Here is a 23,073-nt window from a genome sequence, read left to right as displayed (position 1 = left end):
CTGCTCCCATTTCTTCCCCTCTACATATATCATGCTCACCAGCTGAGTCCTCTTCAAATTCTGCCTGTCTTATAGGAAAGCAGAGCATACTGGTTGACACATAGACTCTAGAACCGGTCTGCCAGTTTTCATCTAAAGTGAATAAAAATAAAGGTTATGTTGGGAACCTGCTACAAATGTTCCATAACTCCTTCCTTCCTTCCTTCCTTCCTTCCTTTTTTCAGCTCTTTCTTCCTTCCTTCTTTCCTTCCTTCCTGCCTTCTTGTTGTTTGGAATTCCTAATCCTCCAGGATGCTACAAAGGTTGATAAGAAGCTTTCTGATTTCTTCCTTCCGAGTGCTTATTATCCAATCTGCCTTTGCATCACCTTACATGCCTCACTTTTCATTGCCCATTCCAATTTCATGTCTGAGTCTTTTCATGAACTTCATTTCAGGTATGTGTTCTGATTATCAAAATAAGAGTAATAGTAGCAACACTCTGTCAGGCATGATGCCTACTGCTTCCTATCCACCATTTCATTGCACTCTGACTCAAATGTTAACTCAAGACCAGTTAGTGAGTCTTGTGATTGGGTTACTAACCCTCTTGCAGAGGAACCCTTCCTTCATGGTGTCCAGCATCCGTTAGTGTTTGTAGGGCTGACACAAGTGCATCTCTGACTTTATCAACAATCAAAGAAACCAACATTCTTTTTTCTTTTCAACATCCACATAGGGGTGTGATTTTAGGTGTCCTCTCCTGTCCTGTGTTTGAGGACCTAGTTGGTCCAACTGAGCTTATGTATTCATATGAAATAGCTGAGATACCTCCGACATCAACTTGGGGCCAACTGTGAAGACCTCTGACTTCTTTAGCTCTCCTCTATGGTTGGTGCCCCTTGCCCAGATGGGCCTGTGTCTGGCTGACCTTACATGGCTTCTTGGGAAGCATTGGGGACAATTGTGTCTGCAATGACTCTCTGCTTTGCAGAAGGTGCACAGGATGGCTTCTCGTTCTCTGGGGTCCTCTCAGTCTCCCTGATCTGCAGATCCTATGGATCATCTTACACTTTCCCTTTCCATTAATCAGAGTTAGCACGAGTACTGGAATTACACATTCTATACTACTTGTACTGTAGGAAATGGCTTCTGATCTGCACTAAAACCAGGTTGTTGTTTACAAGCAAAATTTTTGCCATACACTAACAGATAACAGTTACCATGGGGATGGCCTCCGTGGAGTGTCTTATACAAAGGTGAGCACAGGGTTGGCTTGGGAACATTTCACGCAGACTTGATGGGTTTGTTCCCACACAGGGGGAGGGACAGATATTTCATCAGCACTGATGCCACCAAGGGAGCGATGCCTCAGCGCACCAAGGTGAAGCTGATGCCTTAGGGTTCCATTTAGGAAAAGGCCCCCTTGTACCTGATTTTTGAATCTTATCTATTAGGAGAAGAATGGGGAATGTGCAGCTGGAAATAGACTTCTCCATGTGGTGTGCATTCACAAATAGGCAAACACATATTCCACCAGCCCTAGTTGTGACTCGTCATTTCTGTATGAAATGGACTGAAACATCAGTTTGAGTCCTTCTGAAAATCATTCCCATTGAATGGGAGGATTCTAGGAGCAGATGAGTGCTTGACTTTGGATAGTGAACTAATGTATACTATGAGCAGATGCATTTCTTTTGATGATGCTCATAAGGAAGGCACTAGAGGGTGAGGGCTTCACTCCTGCATTGATAAGTATGATTGGGTTTGGAAGAGCCATGTAGCCTGCCTTGAGACCTCTGGACTTTGGGCGGCATGGTCCTAAACTTTTGTGCTCTGTAATCTGTGGTAACTCTCTTTGGGCATCAGCCTACCTGGTAGCATGTACCCCCAGACCAGGCTAATCACACATCTCCCAAGAAGTGAAAGCTCGTCAACATCCACTTGCCATGCTGCAGAAGAGCAGTGCCTCTGGGGACCTTGTCCAGGGAGTGGCACAACTTGAGTTCCAGTGATGGGAAGAGGGAATCCACCTCCTCCACAAGTATTGTTTCCATATGTCTCTTCCCAGACACCCTCCAAATCTCCTTGTATTGGTGAGACCTGTTCCCCACTGCTAGAGGGGAAGGACATTGCCCAGTTAAGGGCCATTGAGACACAAATGACTCTGACTCTTTCCAAAACATTTACTATTGTAACCTTTACAGTGGCAATGTCAAATGCCTGAGGTTAGCTCCCTTTTGTGATAGCCCTGGTACCTGAAGTTTTCCCCCTCAGTGAGCAGAGGCTGAAACTCTAAAGCCAAATGGAGGCATGGAAACTTTCCCCCAAGGGCTAGATTGGGAAGGGAATGGGAGTGGACATTCCTTTCCACTTCCAGTGGAGACAGGGACAGAAGGCAGATTGGTCCAGCATGGGAGAAAGGTTCAGCAAGCGGAGGGGAGTTGCAAAAGGTACCTCCTGAAGATAATCAGGAGAGGGAATGTGGATTGGTTCTCTGGCACGGGGTGAGGGAAGAGCTTCTGTGTGGCCAGCAGCACAGGTTCAGGGGAACAGGGACCTGTGCCTTGGCGCTGCCTCCTGTGATGGCTTAGTGCCTGCCTTCACAGGTGTCCAACTGCCACAGAGAATCTGGAATGTCCACTTGATAGTCAGTTGGGGAGCAGCCAGTAAAGGGCCTGTGTTGATAGGTGCCTTCATGCCATATGGTGGTTTTTTGTTTCTCCAGTACAAGAGTGGGCTCTAAGTGAAGGCGGCGGCTCTCAGCACTTTCACCAACTGCCGGGCATGCTCCTCCACTTTCCTCTTGCAGCAAAGAAAGAGAAGGAAGCCCACAGTGATCACCTAGTACAGCCCCAGCAATCCAAAGTACAATGGCACCCAGCAAAGAGGCAAGCTGACTGACAGCTGTAGCTTGAGACGTTGACTCTTTCTCCTTCCTCTACTTGACTTTACTTCATTCATCCATTCATTCATTCCCACCCTCCTCCAAGTCATGTCACATTTTCTACTGATTGAGTCCAAGCTAGTTTGGCAGGAAGCCTGAGAGGCCACTTTGTCCTTTGACACATGAGGAATGCTAGGTTGATAGGAGCCATGACCTTCTTAGACTCTGTCAGAACTTCTGGCTCCCAACCCCGGACCCATGCCATCCTTCTGACTGAGTAACCTCGCTAAGGGCAAGGTCCTTGAGGAAGTCAAAGCTCCCCACTTGACAAGGACTTCCAAGTAGCTTTTATGTTTGGGCAGAACGTGGTCTAAGTCTTCGAGGAGACCCTCCTTTTCTAGTGGAGCCTACCTCTTAACTGCTTAGCACTTCCCGCAGGCAGCCACCACCCCATCCCTCCAAAGGGTATTCTCCTACACTCCAAGAACAAGAGGGCTACTTACGTGCAGGTCCTCCTTTCGGGGATCCATCAGTTGGAGGCTTCTTAAGAGTCCTATGGCTCTGGCAAGAGTGAACTCCCCCACTGCTCATTCCACCAATGGGAGTTCTCCGAAGGCCCCAGCCCCATTATGCCCTCAAGATGAAATCAGCAGGTTCTGAGCACTGAGAATTCCAGGATTGGCAGTTGTGGATGGGTGACAGTTGATGCCAGGAAGGGACTCCATCTTGTGTCACATGAACATAGTTGTATCCACCAAGGAATGGTCCCAAAACAGAATTGTCTGTTCCCTACTTCTATGGGGAACTCACAGAAGAGCCCCCAGAAAGGACCCTCACACCCTCAGGAGTTTCTATGTATGGGGTTGGTGTTTAAGGACCCATTTCTGTATAGCTGCTGCTTCTTGTTCTTGTTCTACTTCTTCTTCCTCTTTTTTTTCATAATTGTCGATGGACCCTCATTTTATTAAATGATTGATGTCTTGTGCTTAGAATCGAACCCAGTGTCTCACACATGCTAGGCTAGTGCTCTACCACTGTGCCACAATCCCGGCCCTGTGGATAAGTTTTTCAGAGGGGAGTGGATCAGGGAACACAGTGAACATTGGACAGCCCAGGCAACAAGAAGTTTCTGCATGAGTAGTCAAGGAGACACAAAGCTCCAAGGTACCATGTGGTGCATATCTCTGATGTTTCTTCAAACAGTGTTTCTTTGGCATCATCTGTCCCAGTGGGAGTGTCCTCTATGTGATTCTATATCTCTTTCCAGCTTCATCTCCTTCCCCATTCATCCTTTAGACCCCATTCCCTTCTGGGCATGCCAGAGTCCACCAAGAACTCTGCACTTTGGCTCAGACTGCCCCTTCACTCAGGAGTGCCTCTCATCACCTTTCTACCACTGAACACATCCTCTCACGTGGTCCCCTCCCCACCTTGGTGGCATACAGTGCTTTCCATGTATTTCCCACAACCCCATGGAAGGAGACTTGGAGACTTGTCTAATCCAAATCCCATCAGATAGCAGAGTCATGAGGTTAGGACATCCCTACTTACCAACCAATCTTCGAAGTATGCTGTCACTCAGGGACTTGCGTAGGATCTCCTGAGGCATCTGGATTCACTTTGGACCAGCTCAGCTAGAGGGACATTTGCTCATGAAGCCAAGGGCAGTCTCCAAGTAGCTTGTACCCCTGGTTCTGGCTTGGCTCCTTGGCATTTGGAGGGCTTGGCTCCTTGTTACCATTTAGTTCCTCCCATTTTCTTCAGTAGCCAGAATGAGTCTTGCTCCCACATGCAGTGACTTCCCATTGCCCTCTGATGGAAAACCACAATCCTGAACCAAGGCCTCCAAATGCCTGAGCTTTCTCATCAGCCACTCCCATGTATCTCTTCCCATTTCCTGGGAAGCTTTTCTCTCCCTTCTTCCTAGAGACCCTTGTTCAATTTTTAGTTTTCTGCTTGAGTGTCTCTTTTTTACTTCCATCTTTCTTTGTCTGCTTTGTTCATCAACATAGCATTCTCACCCAATGTATATTTATTTTTAGTCTGTATCCACTGGACTGGTAACCAGTGGAATCAAAGAAAAGAAGGATAGATGTAACTCAGAGAGTGAAACTGCACTGAAGGGATTAAAGGAGTTGAAATCAAAGAGACAATTAAGGTGTGCAAAGAGTGACAGAGTTCATTTATGAAGGTTCCCTGGAGGAGTGGACATGGGAACAAAGCCCTAGGAGATGATCAGGCAGCCTGTGCAGATGGATGCAGTGAGATGAACTGCAATGATCCCGAGCCAGTTAGAAGCTAGCCCACCTAAACTTTTTAACCCTCTACTACCTTCCAAACAGCACAGAGCAGGGCTGATCTGAATTTTCTAAGTACAGGTGTGTTAGAGCAGAGTTGTAGGCTCTGTCCCTGCCTCAGGAGGGCTTTCTGTCAGCTTAGGCTCAGCCAGATTTGCACACAATGCACATCAGTGAGTGCCTTTACAGTGGATGCACTCATGCAGAGAGCAAGACAGACAGATGTGCATGTCACTGGCCTGACCTCAGGAAATCACAGTTGGTCCTACAGATGAAAAGGATAGTTGCATCCAAGTTGAGAGAGGCAACATTGCCTTTACAGTGGATGCACTCATGCGGAGAGCAAGCCAGACAGATGTGCATGTCACTGGCCCTGACCTCAGGAAATCACAGTTGGTCCTAGAGATGAAAAGGATAGTTGCATCGAGGTTGAGAGAGGCAACCTGTAGAAGAAGTCATCGGTCCCAATTCCTTGTGATTCCAGGAAGTCGTTCCCATGTGGTTGAAGCTGCAATTAGGCTTTAGGAAGAGCAGGGTAACTGAAGTTTGGGAGCATACTGTAAAGGTCAGCTCTGTGGTATAACTGGGAGAAATCACTTAATATCAGGCCCTCAGCCTCAGCTTCCTCATATCAAAAGGAGGATAATGCCTGCCTGATTCTGACAAAATGGGGGTACCTAGAAACTTCAGTAGAGAGAAGTAGCTCCTGTGAGGATGTCTGGGGAAACCACCTTTGATGCTAGAGGAATGAGTGGTATGAGTGCCAAGAATGTCTTCTGAGGAGCTAGCTTTGTGAGCACCCTCGGGTTTAGCCAGCTCCCCAGAGCAGGATTTGCACTAAAGGAGGGCTGGTCGGGAGGAGGGAAGGCAGGATTAGGGGGGCATGGCACCTGCAGAGCAGAGAGAGCCCACAGGCAGGGTTTTCAGCGGCCAGCACAACCCCTTAGTAGACTCTAGTCCACTCTGGCCACCTGTCCTTTGAAATGCTGTCCACAATGGGAAACATTCTTCCCAAGGTATCTTTCTATTTCTTACCCCCTCTGCAGCTCCAAGGGAAAGAGGTGAAATGGCCAAGCACATGAGACCCAAGAGAGCTCATTCTGCCAAGGCACCCCTGCAATTCACAATGCCACCTCTAGAATGGACCCTCAGTACTAGCAGAGTGTTTACTGACAAATCCTCTCTCATCTGTGCACCTCAGAATTTTGGTCAGGGACTAGCTCTTTCTGAATCCATCTCGGCATGAGGTGTAGAAGTGTTAGATAGAGTGGAAAGGAGTGAGTTCTTAGGTGCAAAATCATTTGTGTTTGTGCACCTCAGCTAGATTGGTTTTCTTTTCCCTATGAAGAAATTACAGATTAATATTCTGTCTTATCATGTATTTCACACAGTTGACTTCAGGAAGCAGGCTGGGTGCAGAGGACCCACTCCAGAACAGGAAGGTTTGTAAGGAAACACAGAGATCCGAGTCTAAAGCACTAGGAGACATATCCAACAAATGGGCTGAAAATTTCAAAATATTGGCCAGGGTTCACTGATTTTGTGCAAGATGGTTTTTCAAAGAGACCTGAGAGACATTTCCATGGGTTACTGTGGCCTTGCCATGACACCTGGTTTCAATATGGGTTCTAGGAGTGCTGGAGCATATTGGAAAGAAACAGTAGCACCCTACAATCTGTAGCCTGTTGTTGAAAAAATCCAAGAAAAACATGGGTAGTCTGTCACTTCATGTGCAGATGAGGAAGCGTCTCTAGTCAAATTACAGTTGCATTCCAAATGACAACCTCCTTAGTCTATCAATGGTTGCAAAGTGCTGCAGGACTCATTGGCGCCTGAGGAAGCCTGAACATGGAGACCTCATAGGTACTGCCCAGGAGTAGAACTGTGAAAGGCTGTGTGGCCTGAGGACTAAGTGTTCCTGATTCTACAGTTTTTCTTTGGAATTCCTTAGTTAGAGAATGTAATCAGTGATACTGTGTGCACAATGTGGAAACCAGGGCCTCATACATGCCTGGCCGGCATTGGACCACAAGCCCAGCCTTGCCCGCCTACAGCTCTTCACATAGGTTTCCTGTGCTTCTGGAAGATCTGTTCCATTGTGCTGACAGGCTGTTTCCAACAAGCCTGAGAGCCAGAATCATGGTGTGGGGAGGGGCATTTGTTGTTATTGTTTCTATCCTAGGAGTTGATTGCTTCTTATTGTCTCTTTTTCAGACCCTCAGTTCCCTCTTTGATGTGGAGAGGGTCAAAGACCAAAGTGCAGAAGCCATCAAACAGGTGATGTATCCAGATGAATTGGTATCCTGGATGAAAATGTGTTCTGTGAAACCAATCTGAATGCAGAAAGAGCCAACCTTTTTGACACCTTTTATCTGTCCAAATGAAGAAGTAATCCAATGAGGCTAAAGTGCTGAATTCTTTGCAGAGTGGTATGAGCAAGCTCTTCTTTCGCTGTCTTGCTCTCAGAGCTGACCATCTCTTCTTTCCCCATTTCCACTACTGTTGCCTGCGTCTCACTCCAATTCCTCAAGACTCTATGCCTAGAAGACTGTGTGATACTTCTGATAGGTGTCCTGCTCCCATTTCTTCCCCTTTATATATGTGATGCTCACCTGCTGAGTCCTCTTCAAGTTCTGCCTGTCTTATAGGAAAGCAGAGCATACTGGTTGACACATAGACTCTAGAACCGGTCTGCCAGTTTTCATCTTCAGTGAATAAAAATAAAGGTTATGTTGGGAACCTGCCTACAAATGTTCCATAACTTCTCCTTTGTTCCTTCCTTCCTTCCTTCCTTCCTTCCTTCCTTTTTTCAGCCCTTCCTTCTTTCCTTCCTTCCTTCCTTCTTCTTGTTTGGAATTCCTAATCCTCCAGGATGCTACAAAAGTTGACAAGAAGCTTTCTGATTTCTTCCTTCCGAGTGCTTATTATCCAATCTGCCTATTGCATCACCTTACATGTCTCGCTTTTCATTGCCCATTCCAATTTCATGTCCAAATCTTTTCATGACCTTCATTTCAGGTATGTGTACTGATTATCAAAATAAGAGTAATAGTAGCACACTCTGTCAGGCATGATGCCTACTGCTTCCTATCCCGCATTTCATTACACTCTGACTACAATGATCTCAAGACCAGTTAGTGAGTCTTGTGATTGGGGTTATGAACCCTCTTGCAGAGGAACCCTTCTTTCATGGCCTTCAGTGTCCCTTAAGTGTTGGTAGGGCAGACACAAGTGCATCTCTGTTTTTATCAACAATCAAAGTAACCAACATTCTTTTTCCTTTTCAACATCCATGTAGGGGTGTGATTTTAGGTGTCCTCTCCTGTCCTGTGTTTGAGGACCTAGTTGGTCCAAACTGACCTTTTTTTTCTCTATGTATTCATATGAAATAGCTGAGATACCTCAGATATCAACTTTGGGACAACTGTGAAGACCTCTGATTTCTTTAGCTCTCCTCTAGGAGCAGTACCCCTTGCCAGGATGGGTTTGTGTCTGGCTGACCTTACATGGCTTCTCTGGGAAGCATCAGGGACAATTATGTCTGCAATGACCCTTCTCTTTGCAGCAGGAACATGGGATGGCTTCCTATTCTCTGGGGTCCTCTCAATCTCTCCGATCTGCAGATTCTATGGATCATCTTACACTTACCCTTTCCATTAATCAGAGTTAGCGTGAATACTAGAAGTTGGCATTCTGTACTACCTGTTCTGGAGGTGATGGCTTGTGATCTGCACTAAAACCAGGTTGTTGTTTAGAAGCAAAATGTTTTCCATACACTAATAGATGACAGTTATCACGGGGATGGCCTCCATGGAGTGTCTTAAACAAAGGTTAGCACAGGGCTTGGTTGGGAACATTTCACGCAGACTTGATGGGTTTATTCCCACACAGGGGATGGGAGAGGTGTTTCATCAGCACTGATGCCACCAAGCAAGCGATGCCTCAGCACACCAAGGTGAAGCTGATGCCCTCAGCTTCCATTTAGGAAAAGGCCCCCTAGTACCTGATTTTTGAATTTGCTCTATTAAGAGAAGAATGGGGAATGTGCAGCGGGAAATAGACTTCTTCATGTGCTGTGCAACCACAAATAGGCAAACACATTAGTGACATGACATATTCCACCAGCCTTAGGTGGGACTCATCATTTCTGTAAGAAATGGACTGAAACATCAGTTTGAGTCCTTCTGAAAATCATTCCCATTGAATGGGAGGATTCTAGGAGCAGAAGAATGCTTGACTTTGGATAGGGAACTAACTGTATAACATGAGCAGATGCATTTCTTTTGATGATGCTCATAAGGAAGGCAATAGAGGGTGAGGGCTTCGACCCCTCCTTTGACAAGTATGATTGGGTTTCGAAGAGCCATGTAGCCTGCCTTGAAACATCTGGTTTGGGCAACAGAAGGATTTTGGGCAGCATATTCCTAAAATTTTGTGCTCCCTAATCTTGTGGTAACTCTCTTTGGGCATCAGCTTACCTGGTAGCAAGTACTCCCAGACCAGGCTAATCACTCATCTCCCAGGAAGTGAAAGCTCATCAACATCCACTTGCCATGCTGCAGAAGAGCAGTGCCTCTGGGGACCTTTTCCATGGGGTGGCACACCTTGGAGCTCCAGTGATGGGGGGAGGAAATTGAGTTCCTCCACAAGTATTATTTCCATGTATCTCTTCCCATCCACCCTCCAAATCTCCTTGTATTGGTGAGACCTGTTCCCCCATGCTAGAGGGGAAGGACATTGCCCAATTAAGGGCCATTGAGACACAAATGACTGACTCTTTCCAAAACATTTACTATTGTAACATGTATCAGGGGTCTGACCTTGGTGGCATTGTGAGGTTAGCTCCCTTTTGTGATAGCCCTAGTACCTGAAGTTTTCCCCCTCAGTGAGCAGAGGCTGAAACTCTAAAGCCAAATGGAGGCATGGAAACTTTCCCCCAAGGGCTAGATTGGGAAGGGAATGGGAGTGGACATTCCTTTCCACTTCCAGTGGAGACAGGGACATGAGGCAGAGTGATCCAGCATGGGAGGTAGGTTCAGCATGTGGAGGGGTGCTGCAAAAGATACCTCCTGAAAGATAATCAGGAGAGGGGATGTGAGTGTTGCTTTGGCATCGGGTTAGGGAAGAGCTGTTGTGCGGCCAGCAGGGCAGGTTGCAGGGGAACAGGGACCTGTGCCTTGGTGCTGCTTCCTCTGATGGCATAGTACCTGCCTTCACAGGTGTCCGACTGCCACAGAGAATCTGGAATGTCTACTTGATAGTCATTTGGGGAGCAGCCAAGAAAGGGCTTGGGTTGATAGCTGCTTTCATGCCATAATGTGGTTTTTTGTTTCTCCAGTACAAGAGTGGGCTCTAAGTGAAGGCGGCGGCTCTCAGCACTTTCATCAACTGCCAGGCATGCTCCCCCACTTTCCTCTTTAGCAAAGAAAGAGAAGGAAGCCCACAGTGATCACCTAGTACAGCCCCAGCAATCCAAATTACAATGGCACCTAGGCTAAGAGGCAAGCTGACAGCTGTAGCTTGAGACATTGACACTTTCTCCTTCCTCTACTTTGTAAGGGTAAAAGAAATTGAAGTTAAAGCGTAAAAGTTAAAGGGTAAAAGACCGGGTGTTATAAAGTTTCTAAGCTGCAAGGTCTGAGTTAAAATGTAAAGGATTAGGTATTGTTAGGTTTCTATGCTACCTGCAAAACCTGAAATTTCTGTAGCGTTTAAGACAATGCTTGGAACTGCCCAGTAAATATTTCCCCTGACTATTTGGTTGTTTAATAAAGGCTCTGTGTGGTCGCACGTAGGCATTGCAGGGCCTGGACCAATCAGTTTAAATGTAACCCCCTCCTTAGGAATGACCTATCACTCCAGCCTGACCTGTTCCCGCCAATGAATGAACTAATCATGTTTAGGAGTTGTTGTTCAATTTTCCCGCGCCTCATGATGATTTGTTCTGATGTATACACAGCCCTCCGCCCTCCCCAAAAAGTGTACTTAAGCAGTGCTCAGCCCCTGCTCGGGGCTCTGGGCTGCTTTCCCTTCTTGAGTGGGCACGGAGCCCCAGCATGCTGGTTCAATAAATCCCCCTTCTGCCAATTGCATGAGTGGTCACTTGGTGGTCTCTTTCTCCAACGTTTCGCAGGACCCTTACATTTGGTGCATTGGCCGGGAAAAGCGCATCGCCGGACAAGGAGACCTCCAACGGACTCCTTTAGGGGGTAAGTAAGGCGCCTCTTCCTCTTCTTCTTCCTCCTTTTCTTCTCCTCCTTGTTGTCCTTCTTGTTTTTCCTTTGCGATGGCTTAGAGCTTTTTGGTTTTTGGCTCGATGGAGAGCGCAAGTTCTCAGAGCTTTTTGGTTTTTGGCTTGGTGGAGAGCGTAAGTTCTCAGAGCTTCTTGGTTCAGGTTTGGTTTTTGGCTTGGATTGGTTTGGTTGGGTTGGCAGCGTGGCCGTCAGCGGAGAGTGTAAATTCTCCCTGGCAGTGGTGACAGACGTGTCTTAATCCACAGGCCACTCCTCTTAAGGGACGCCTTAGAGGATTCGGGGGGGGGGGGGCGAAAGTGCCCCCAGTTGGTAGAGGGACAAGAGTGCCCCCGTTTGTACTCTGCTGCCAACCCGTTTGGTTTCGCCGGCAATTCTTTCTCTCAGATTGGATTCACAGTCTGTCTTTAATCTTTGCCTCTAAACTTGTGTTAACCGTTTACTGTTTGTCCTTGTCTCTGTGTCACGTTTGTATTGTCCCTGTCTCTGCCTGAGTAACTCCCAGTATGGGACAAAGCCATTCCACACCTCTGTCCCTGAAGCCTTTCTTGGTCCCTGCCTCCACTCCGACCCCTTCCCCCAAGATCCTATCACTCAATCCTTCTGCTCCTCCCCCTTTTCCCTCCATTCTCCTTGAGTCACAAGATTGTAGATCTTGGGGTTGTGAACGAACGGGAGCTGCATGATGATCTTTGTGTGTCATTTTGTCTGTGTCTCTGTTAAGTGTGATGGCATTGTTTTACTTTGGACAGATGCAGAGTCCCAAATTCCAAACGGCCTTAGATGTGTGGAAGTAACTTTAGCTAAATTTTAACCTAATGCTTCTCCTGTGAGGGACCAAAAGTCAATAGAACCGCCAGCTTTTCTGTTCTCAGCTTTTACACCTCTCTTAGCTGTGTTTTAAAGAACTTTGATAAACTTTACCCCCCTTTGTTGAGCGAGATTAGGGAAGCAGTGTTTTCTTTTCTTCCCGTAGTCGGCTTGAGCACGCCCACTGCAGAGGGAAATGCCTGGGGTCTAAAAACTTCGATATCTCGCTTAAACTTTTCTCAAACTCGAAACAACTGCAAGCAGAAGATGAACTTTTTGGGAAGCTGACTACTGAAAAGTTAGGAGATGTGAGAAATGCCTAGTGCCTGGGGTCAGACCAAGCCAGAGGAACTAATCCTATAAGTAAAAGGTGGAACTAAGGGGCTCCCAGCAGCTGCCAAAGCCATTTTGCTTTGGGGAGTCTCCTCCTTCCTTACCTGCACTTTAGGGATTACCCCACCTCTGTTTGCTTAACTAATGAGACAATAAATGCAGTAATGTGTTGATGTTATAGATTGTTTCTTGGGGATGATCTTGGCTAAATGTGTATCTAAAAGATAATTTTTTTTATTGTAACAATCTGGTATCTGAATGGGTTTCTAAAGCATTGCACTATCTTGCAGTTAAAAGTTGGGTTTAAGCAATTGTTTAGTTTGATTTCAGATAGTTCATGCTAGAAAACTTAAATACTTAGGGTAAAAAAAAATTAGAAAGTTTCAATTTTGAACTGGGTAGCCTGAGAAAATTTCACTAGGTATTCCAGTGTATTAACTTGGGCAAAGATAATAAATTATGATATGATATCTGTTCCCCTCAGTGTGTAAGATTCAGGGGAAAAAAAGGGTGCTAAATTAAAACGTTGGTCTGGCTTATTGAAATGACATTAATTAGCAACAGTCTTGGAAATTTTTAAGGCTTGATTTTGGATATACATGATAAAACTTAATACTACTTTAGGAACTTCAGAACAAAGGAAGCAGCTTAATGATCCTGAGGAAATTTCCTCTGATGGTGGCCTTTATATTATCCAAAAAAGATCCTATTTTCAGTTTTGTGTGGGCAAGTGTTTCTAATGTAAAGAGATATAAAGATATAAAATTTTGAGAATTGTATCTTAAACCTGAAAATTATGACTTATAGCTAAAATGCCTTAGGCATGAGGTTTCTGCTCAGAATTCCAGTTTCCCCAGTTCCTTCCAGACCTCAGCCAGGACTTAAGCTGATATGCAAATAGAAGAAGCTTGGGGCACTCAGCAGGAGACAGATTTCAGGCCCAAGGAAAAAAAAAAAAGGTTAAAGTGTCTTTTTACCTGAACTCAAACTAGACCCCAACCAAAAAGTAAATTATATGGTATTTATTAATTACTGGCCAGTCATCTTTTTTAGGACTCTTGCTTTTTCTTAGATTCTGTATTTTTTTTTTGGAGCTCATGATTTTAATCCCACAGACGGGTTAATGTTTTCTGATCAGTTCTATTTCTGATCAACTGTGGAGTTTTTAAACATTGCAATGGAGATTTCACCTGAAAAAGCTACAAGGGTGTTACACTTGTGTTATGTGTTGTATGTCGGTATGTCTGTATGTGTGTATGTCCATATATCCTGCAGTGATATGACAATTGACAGATGAGGAGCGCTCATAAAAAAATTTAAAAATGGATCCAAATATCTTTGATTCACGTGATTCAAATGGTTCAATTTAAATTGGGTAAACAGATAAAATGATGGTGTCTATAAAATAATCTGCTTAAATTCAGAAATTTACAGATATTGTTTTAAAGTGTGAACAGAAGGAGGTTAACAGATGGAAAAGAAAAACTAGAAAGTTTTAGATATGGATTTAATAGAGGGAAAATGTGTTTCAGGATAAGAGAGTCTATGTGATTAAGTAATTAAGAGGGTTTAAGTAAGTGATAAAGAAGGTCTGTGTAACTTGGTTATATGTGTAAGTTTGAGCAAGTAATCTTAAAGAAAATTAAAGATTATACAACTATGGTTAAACAACAGCTGTTATTTTTCAATATTGTAATGTTGTTTCTTTAAAAGCTAAACTTGGTCAATATAAAAACATCAATGTAATTATGGTGCTATTAATGTGTTCATATCTTCCAGGTATACAAGTCTGTAAGGTAGAAGCTTCAAAAGAACATTATATCAAGCTGGTGTTCTAAAGTTGTATGGTAATTTTAGGCTTAAAAGAAAAACATGTTGGAGATTTGTTTATATCATTTGTGTTCTACAACTGGACTTGTTATCAATAAGATATGTACAGTTCCATGTTACTTTGTACACTGAGATACAATTTAAATGTATTCTTAAGTTAATGAGAGCCTCAGTGATCTTCTCCTACCCTCTTGAAGTTTTGAAAGAGACACATAAGACAAGTAATGATAAACCCAGCCTAATTCCCTCTTAAGATTGGGAGCCATCTCACCACAAAGGCATGATAAGTTAATTACTGTGATTTCGAAACTTGCTTGCATTGCCTGCCCATGCCTTGAACTCACCCATGACTGGCTTTCCCTGACCAGATAACAATCCTCTCTGAAACTTTTGTGGCACCTCATAAATTCTGGCCAGATAAGGACCCTCTCTGAAACTCTAATAGTGCCTCATAAATTCCATGCTGAGATCTAATTTACTCCCTAAGCATTGGACCATTCATTCCTTCCCACCCTCCTCCAAATCATGCCACATTCTCTACTGATTGAGTCCAAGCTAGTTTGGCAGGATGCCTGAGAAGCCACTTTGGCCTTTGACACATAAGGAATGCTAGGTGGACTGGGGCCATATCCTACCCCGACTCTGTCAGGCCTTCTGGCTCCCAGTTCTGGACTCATGCCATCCTTCCGACTGAGAAGCCTCACTAAGGGCAAAGTCCTTGAGGAAGTCAAAACTCCCCACTTGTTAAGGACTCCCATGTAGCTTTCTGTTTGGGCAGAACATGGTCTGAGTCTTCAAGGAGTCCCTCCTCCTCTAGTGGAGTCTACCTCTTAACTGCTTAGCACTTCCCACAGGCAGCTACCACCCCATCCCTCCAAAGGGTATTCCCCTACACTCCAAGAACAGGAGGGCTACTTACATCAAGGAAGGTCCAGGTCCTCCATTGGGGAATCCATCAGTTGAAGGCTTCTTACCCGTCTTATGGCTCTGGAAAGAATGAACTCACCCACTGCCCATTACTCCAATGGGAGTCCTCCAAAGGCCCCAGCCCCATTATGCCCCCACGATGAGGTCAGCGGGTTTCTATCACTGAGAATCCAGGATTGGCGGTTGTGGAGTGGGTAAAAGTTGATGCAAGGAAGGGACTCCATCTTGTGACACTTCATGGACATAGTTGTCTCCATCAAAGAATGGTCCCAACACAGAATTGTCTGTTCCCCACTGCCGCGTCCGGCTAACAGAGCCGAGTCCGGCGAGGGACGTCGGGGTTAAAAATACACAGGACACCAAGGTTCTTCATCCAGGAGGGGGCATGTGCGCCCGCGCTTTATTGCCAAATTTGTTCCCCTTATATATCTGCGTATAATAACGTAATAACTGCGTCCTTGGGTTACCGTCACGTCACCGTCCCCTATCAGGAGGCTCGAACAGGTCAAGATGTTCCCGAGACACATATGTGCGAGGCAGATAAACAGGGAACCGCAAGCCTGCGTCATGGCCTTGTGAGCTGGCCACATTGACATGCATAACAAAGAACTGGGGGTTGAGTCCCCAGGGGCCAGGGCGGGCCTGCTATCAGCACCCCACTTCATATGGGGAACTCACAGAACAGCCCCCTCAAAAGGCCTCACACCCTCAGGAGTTTCTATGTATGAGGTTGTTGGTTAGTGAGCCATTTCTGCATAGCTGCTGCTTCTTGTTCTTGTTCGTGTTCTACTACTTCTTCCTCTTTTTTCTTTTCTTAATTGTCGATGGACTCTCATTTTATTAATTGATTGATGTGTTGTGCTTAAAATGAAACATAGTGTCTCACACATGCTAGGCTAGTGCTCTACCACTGTGTCACAATCCCAGTCCTGTGGATAGTTTTTCAGAGGGGAGTGGGTCAGGGACACAGTGAACATTGGACAGCCCTGGCAATAAGAAGTTTCTGCATGAGTAGTCAAAGAGACACAAAGCTCCAAAGTACCACGTGGTGCAAAGTTCCTTCTGTGGCTCCTGGACTATCTCTGTTGTTTCTTCAAACAGTGTTTCTTTGGCATCATCCATCCTAGTGGGAGCTGTTCCCTATGTGATCCTGAGTCTCTTTCCAGCTTCATCTTCCTCCCCATCCTTCAGACACCATTCCCTTCTGTGCATGCCAGAGTCCACCAAGAACACTGGGCTTTGGCTCAGACTTCCCCTTTCATGGCTTCTCTTGCAAGCATTGGGGAAAATTGTGTCTGCAATGACCCTTTGCTTTGCAGAAGGTGCATGGGATGGCTTTCTGTTCTCTGGGGTCCTCTCAGTCTCTCTGATCTACAGACCCTGTTGATCATCTTATACTTACCCCTTCATTTAATCTGAATTAGTGTGAGTACAGGAAGTCGGTATTACATACTACCTGTACTGTAGGTGACGCCTTATGATCTTTACTAAAGTTATCGTTTAGAAGCAATATTTTTTGCAATACTGTGACAGATAACAGTTATAAAGTGGAAGGCCTTAATGGAGTGTGCACAAACATGATCACAGGGCTGGTCTGGGAACATTTCATGCAGACTTGATTAGTTTGTTCCCACACAGGAGGTGAAAGAGGTGTTTCATCAACACTGATGCCACCAAGGGAGCAATTCCTCAGCACACCAAGATGAAGCTGATGCCCTCGGCTTCCATTTAGAAAAAGGCCCCCTTGTACCTGATTTGGAATCTGGTCTATTAAGAGAAGAATGGGAAATGTGCAGCTGGAAATAGACTTCTCCATGTTGTGTGCATCCATGAATAGGCAAACACATTAGTGACATATTCCACCAGCCCAAGTGGGGACTCGTCATTTATATATAAAATTGACTGAAAAATTCATTTCTTTCTGAACCATTCCCATTGAATGGGAGGATTCTAGGAGCAGAAGGGTGCTTGACTTTGGCTAGGGACCTAAGTCTAATATGAGCAGAAGCATTTCTTTCCATGATGCTCATAACAAAGGCACTAGAGTGTGAGAGCTTCAACCCCTCTTTTGACAAGTGATTTGGTGTGGAAGAGCCATGTAGCCTCTCTTGAAACCTTTGGTTTAGGCAACAGAAGTTCTTTGGGTGGTGTGGTCCTAACCTTTTGTGCTCCCTAATCTTGTGGTAACTCTCTTTGGGCATCAGTTTACTGGTAGCAAGTACTCCCAGACCAGGCTAATCACACATCTCCCAGTAAGTGGAAATTTTTTAATGTCCTCTTCCCATATTGCAGAATAGCAGTGCCTCTGGGGACCTTGTCAGAGCATTGCACACATGGGAGCTTCAGTGATAGGTGGAGGGAATTGAGCTCCTCCACAAGTATTGTTTCAATGTGTCCCTTCCCGTCCACCCTCCAAATCTCCTTGTATTGGTGAGACCTGTTCCCCTATCCTAGAGGTGAAGAGCATTGCCCAGGCAAGGGCCATTGAGATGCAAATGACTCTGACTCTTTCTAAAACCTTTACTATTGAAATATCTACCAGGGCTGTGACCTCTGTTTCAATGTCAATTGCTTGAGTTTTGATCCCTTTTCTAATAGGCCTGGTACCTGCAGTTTTCAACTTCAGTGAGCAGAGGCTAAAACTCTAAAGCAAAAATCAGGCATTGAAACATTCCCCCAAGGTCTAGGGTGGGAAGAGAATGAGAGTGGACATTCCTTTCCACTACCAAGTGGAGACAGGGTAGGAGGCAGACTTGTCCAGCATGGAAGGTAGGTTCAGCATGCGGAGGAGTGGAGCAAAAGGTATTTCCTGAAAGATAATTGGGAGTGGAGACATGGACTGATGCTGTAGCATCGGGTTAGAGAAGAGCTCCTGTGTGGCCAGCAGCACAGATTGCAGGGGAACAGGGGCCTGTGCCTTGGCGCTGTTCCCTCTGATGGCATAGTGCCTGTCTTTACAGTATCCAACTGGCACAGAGAATCTGGAATCTCAACCTGAATGTCAGATTGGGGACCAGCTGGGGAAGAGCCTGTGTTGATAGCTGCCTTCATGCCATATTGTTGTTTTTTGTTTCTCCAGTACAGGAGTGGGCTGTGAGTGAAGGCAGTGGATCTCAGCACTTTCTCAAACTGCAGGCCAAGATTTTCCAGTTTCCTCTTCCAGTACAGAAAGGAAATGCAGCCCACAGTGATCACATAGTACAGCGTCAGCCATCCATATAATAATGGCACCCAATAGAGGCTGAAAAAAAAAAAAAAAGAGGCTGTTAAACCATGATGCAAATAAATAACCATGGACTCCAATTGAAATCAAATTAAAGCAACCTTGTAATTCTGACCAGCCGGGCTGGCTTTCTCTAAAACCATTGGAACAGAAGACAGACCTGCAGCTCTCTAGGAGCACAGCTTTATAGCCCAGAAAGTTACAAAAAGGTGGGGTGTCTTGTGAACTTACAGATAACCGAAATTTAACAAGTAGAACACAAAGGTAGGTAGTAAATTAATGGTCCAATGCTTAGGGAGTAAATTAGATCTCAGCATGGAATTTATGAGGCACTATTAGAGTTTCAGAGAGGGTCCTTATCTGGCCAGAATTTATGAGGTGCCACAAAAGTTTCAGAGAGGATTTTATCTGGTCAGGGAAAGCCAGACATGGGTGAGTTCAAGGCATGGGCAGGCAATGCAAGCAAGTTTCAAAATCACAGTAATTAACTTATCATGCCTTTGTGGTGAGATGGCTCCCAATCTTAAGAGGGAATTAGGCTGGGTTTATCATTACTTTCTTGTCTTATGTGTCTCTTTCAAAACTTTGAGAGGGTAGGAGAAGATCACTGAGGGAATTTTAATTTTTCAGATAACAGTCCCCAACATCTCAAACTCACCCAAAACTGGTCTCACTGATACGACCTGACTCAAATTATTCATTTATATTGTTTATCTATTTTTGGCTCCAGTGTTGTAGGAAGAAGGGCAGTGCTAGTTTTGGCTTCTTCTGAGCTGAGAGGGGGTGATGTGGGAGTTTAGGTCAGCTTAAAGTCTGGTTTGGGAAGAACAGGTTGTAAAGTTCTGTGAAGATGGGGCTTCTATGGAAGAGAAACAAAAACATACTCATGAACATATATTGCCACCTATGAAATATGTCAATAAATATCATTAAGATAGCAGAAGTTATTTTTTTTTTCACCAGGAGAAGCTGTCCCCATAATAAGGCCAGAGTGGACAAGCCCTTTATATAGGAATGTAAATCTTTAACATTTTTAAAGTTATCAGGAATGTAAACACAACATTTAACTTTTAATGTTGCAGATGTCCATTTCCATGAGATGTAGTTAAGCTACTCAATGTCATCTGATCTTGTAAGATGTTGCTGGTATGACCTCCATGTCTAGTAGAGGTCCCTTTATATCTGTTACTTAGGGGTGGATAATCATACTAGCAAACATGAAGCCTACCTGTGTAAATTAGGAATATCTGTAGGCCATAAATTAACTAAAACCTTCTGACTCTGGCAGTTCCTCTTGATAGTCTCTTTTGATAGTTGGCATTCCTGCCTGAGAATCTCTATTTGTAGACTCCAGTCTTACTTATTTTGGGGACTAATATAATTGTGTACCTTACATTATATTTAACAATTATTATTTATCTTTAAATCCACAGGAGTGGCTATATTTTGGTTTTAAATGCTTTTGCTATGTGTTTAGGATGAAGCAAGTCAAACTGATTTTTGTTTCTATCTATTATTAAGAATCAGTTGAATTTCCATGGGAGTCACTCTTGGGGGAACTTAAGAGCAATTTCTTAGTTTTGCCAGGGCCATTTGCTTTAGGAGGTGTCCAGGTATTGCTGATCATGTGGCTTCCCTTGGAAGAACCAGGGATGTTTCCATTTTCCAACAACTCTCCTCTTCATGGCATGTACATTGATTGGCTTTCTGTTCTCCAGGGGTCTCATTAATCTCCCTGATCAGGAGGTTATGTGGCCCAGAGTTGCAAAGCTCTTTAGAGAAGTTCTCTGTTCCCTGATTTACTCTGACTCGGAGGGCAAGAGCCAAATATTGGTTCTTGGTCCCTTTTAATTTAACTTTAATTTTTAAGACTTGATCTTAAACATCTAGCAAATTATTCTCAATAGTCTCAAATTGAGAATACTGGGCTTTAACTTTAATGTATATAACCTCATATCATTTGGGGTCTGTGCTATCCCATATGTTCTTTAAGTGATGGCTTATTAAATTAACCCAGATTGTGTGTTCTTGAAGCAATACCTCTGTAAAACATTAACAGGCAACATTTAGACAGTTTATAAGGAAAATTAAAAATAAAATTAACCAGATTAAAAACATATTTAGTTTGTGTAATATCTACCTTTAATTTTGCCTGAGTTATATTATAACCTCTATTTGAGATCCTAGTAATCTTAGCAAGAAAAATTAATCTGTTCAATACAACTTTAAATTAAGTGAAGTCTGGCCTGCTGTGGAGTCATTCTGACATGTATTAAGATGGGAGGCAGAGCCTTAGCCCCAGGTAAGGCAGGGCTCTTTATAAATCTTGAGGAAACTGTTCTAGTTTTGAAGCTGATTTTTATTTCTTAAATATCATTTTATAAAGTTTATGTATGTTGTTGCTTGAGGTCACATGAATATTAGCTACCACAATATGATATTACATTTAAAACATGAGAATTACAGAAAAGCTGAGAACTTTTAACCTTTGTGGAAAACTTGCAAAATGTTTGTGTTTCACAATATTAATCTTTACATACATTAGGCTCTCATTAACTTAAAATACATTTAAATTGTACCCCAGTGTAAAAAGTAACAAAACTTTATATATCTTATTGATAACAGGTCCAGTTATGGAACATTAAATGATATAAATAAATTTCCAACTTTTAAGTCTAAAATTACTATACATCTTTAGAACATCAGTTTGATATAATGCTCTTTTAAAGCTTCTACCTTAAAAACTTGTATACTTGGAAATATGAACATATTTAATATACAAGGAAGAATAATAGCACCACAATTACATTGATGTTTTTTATATTAACCAAGTTTGGCTTTTAAAGAATATGTGTAACAAAATGAAACAATACTTGAAACAATACTTAAAATTTTTGGAATTTAGGCAAATTATTTTATTTTAATAAAAAGAAATATCTTATGTTGTTTACATCACTTTTAATTGAAATAGTTGAAACTCTTGGGCCTTCACACATAAAAATCTTCAATAGACCTTTGTATATAGAATTACATCTATTTACCACTTTATGAAAACACAATGTTTAAGTATATAGAATTATGTCTATTGAGACTTTAAATTTTTAGTAAAACCTTAAAACCTTTTAGTGCTGACAAAGTATCTTTAAACTCTTTTTTAAAATTTACCAATTTATGAAAACATCAATAATATTACCCAATGGAATTGAAAAAATCAAGAGTACTTGATAGTATATTTAACAGTTAGCAATTTAATCTTGTGAATTAATCGGATGTCTAACAAACAAAATTACTGATAAATATGAGTAATCCCATGTCAAATCTATTTAATTATTTTACCAAAATATTAACAAGTGAATTAAACAGTATTAGCCATTTTCCTTGTTGAAGACAATTTCTAGAACCAAGTAATATTAGACATGTTATGGACATTAATATCTTATTGATTAACCCTTTTGACCACCTAGAGAGAATTTTGAGTTAAGTTTAATTTTAAAAACATATTTATTTTCATCTGTTTACCCAATTTAAATTGAATCATTTTTAATCACATGAATTAAAGGTATTTGGTCCAATTTTTAATTTTATGACTGCTCCTTATATATCTGCCAATTTTTATATCATGTACATGATATGGATATATGCACATAATAGCCATACAACACATAACACAAGTGTGCACACATAACACAATAGTAAAGGCCTTGTAGCTTTTCGCAGGTGAAATCTCCATTGCAATGTTTAAAAACTCCATAGTTGAAAAAAATAGTGCTGATTGGACAAACAATAAACTAGGTCTGTAGGATCAAAATCATGAGCTCAAACAAAATACAGAATCTAAGAAAAAGCAAGAGTCCTAGAAAAAATGACCAGCTGGTAATTAGTAAAGTATCATATAATTTACCTTTTTGGTTTAGTCTAATATAAGTTCAAGTAAAGGGAACTTTTACTTTCCTTTTAAGGGTTTGAGACCTGGTCTCCTACTGAGCTTTCATTTGCATTTCAATATGAGTCCTGGCTTAGGTCAGGAAGGAGCTAGGGAAAACTGCTGTTCTGAGCAGAAACCTCATGCCTAAGGCATTTTAACAGATGTTGTCACAGAGGGGCAACCAGAAGTGTAAAATCAAGGGTCTCAGTGTGGCAACTTTACTGCATTTAGTGCTCCCCCTTTTAAAAGTATACAGAGGTGGAGCAATCCTTAAATTGCAGGAAAGGAAGGCGGGAGATCCCCAAAGCAAAAGGGACTTTGGCAGTGCTGGGAGTCCTTTGGTCCCTCATTTTACTTACAGGATTTAGCTCCTCTGGTTTGGTTCAATCTCAGGCATGCTCGCATATCCCCTAACTTTCCAGTAGATAGCTCTCAAAAAATTTATCTTACATCCTCAGCATGCAGTTAGAGTGCTAGGCTTCCCCAAGAAAGTAGAGTGGGGGCTCCTTTAGAGTCCCCCCTGGGGTGTGAAAATTTGTAACTGAAAGTTCAGTTCCTGTCCTCAAAGCCAATTAATGCCAATTTAATAATGAGGACAGGGTTTTGAGAAAA

The sequence above is a fragment of the Marmota flaviventris genome, chromosome 1 (assembly GCF_047511675.1).
Source record: "Marmota flaviventris isolate mMarFla1 chromosome 1, mMarFla1.hap1, whole genome shotgun sequence".
NCBI classification, from domain to species: Eukaryota; Metazoa; Chordata; class Mammalia; order Rodentia; family Sciuridae; genus Marmota; species Marmota flaviventris.
The sequence above is the reverse complement of the archived record's forward strand: the minus strand, read 5'-3'. Positions refer to the sequence as shown.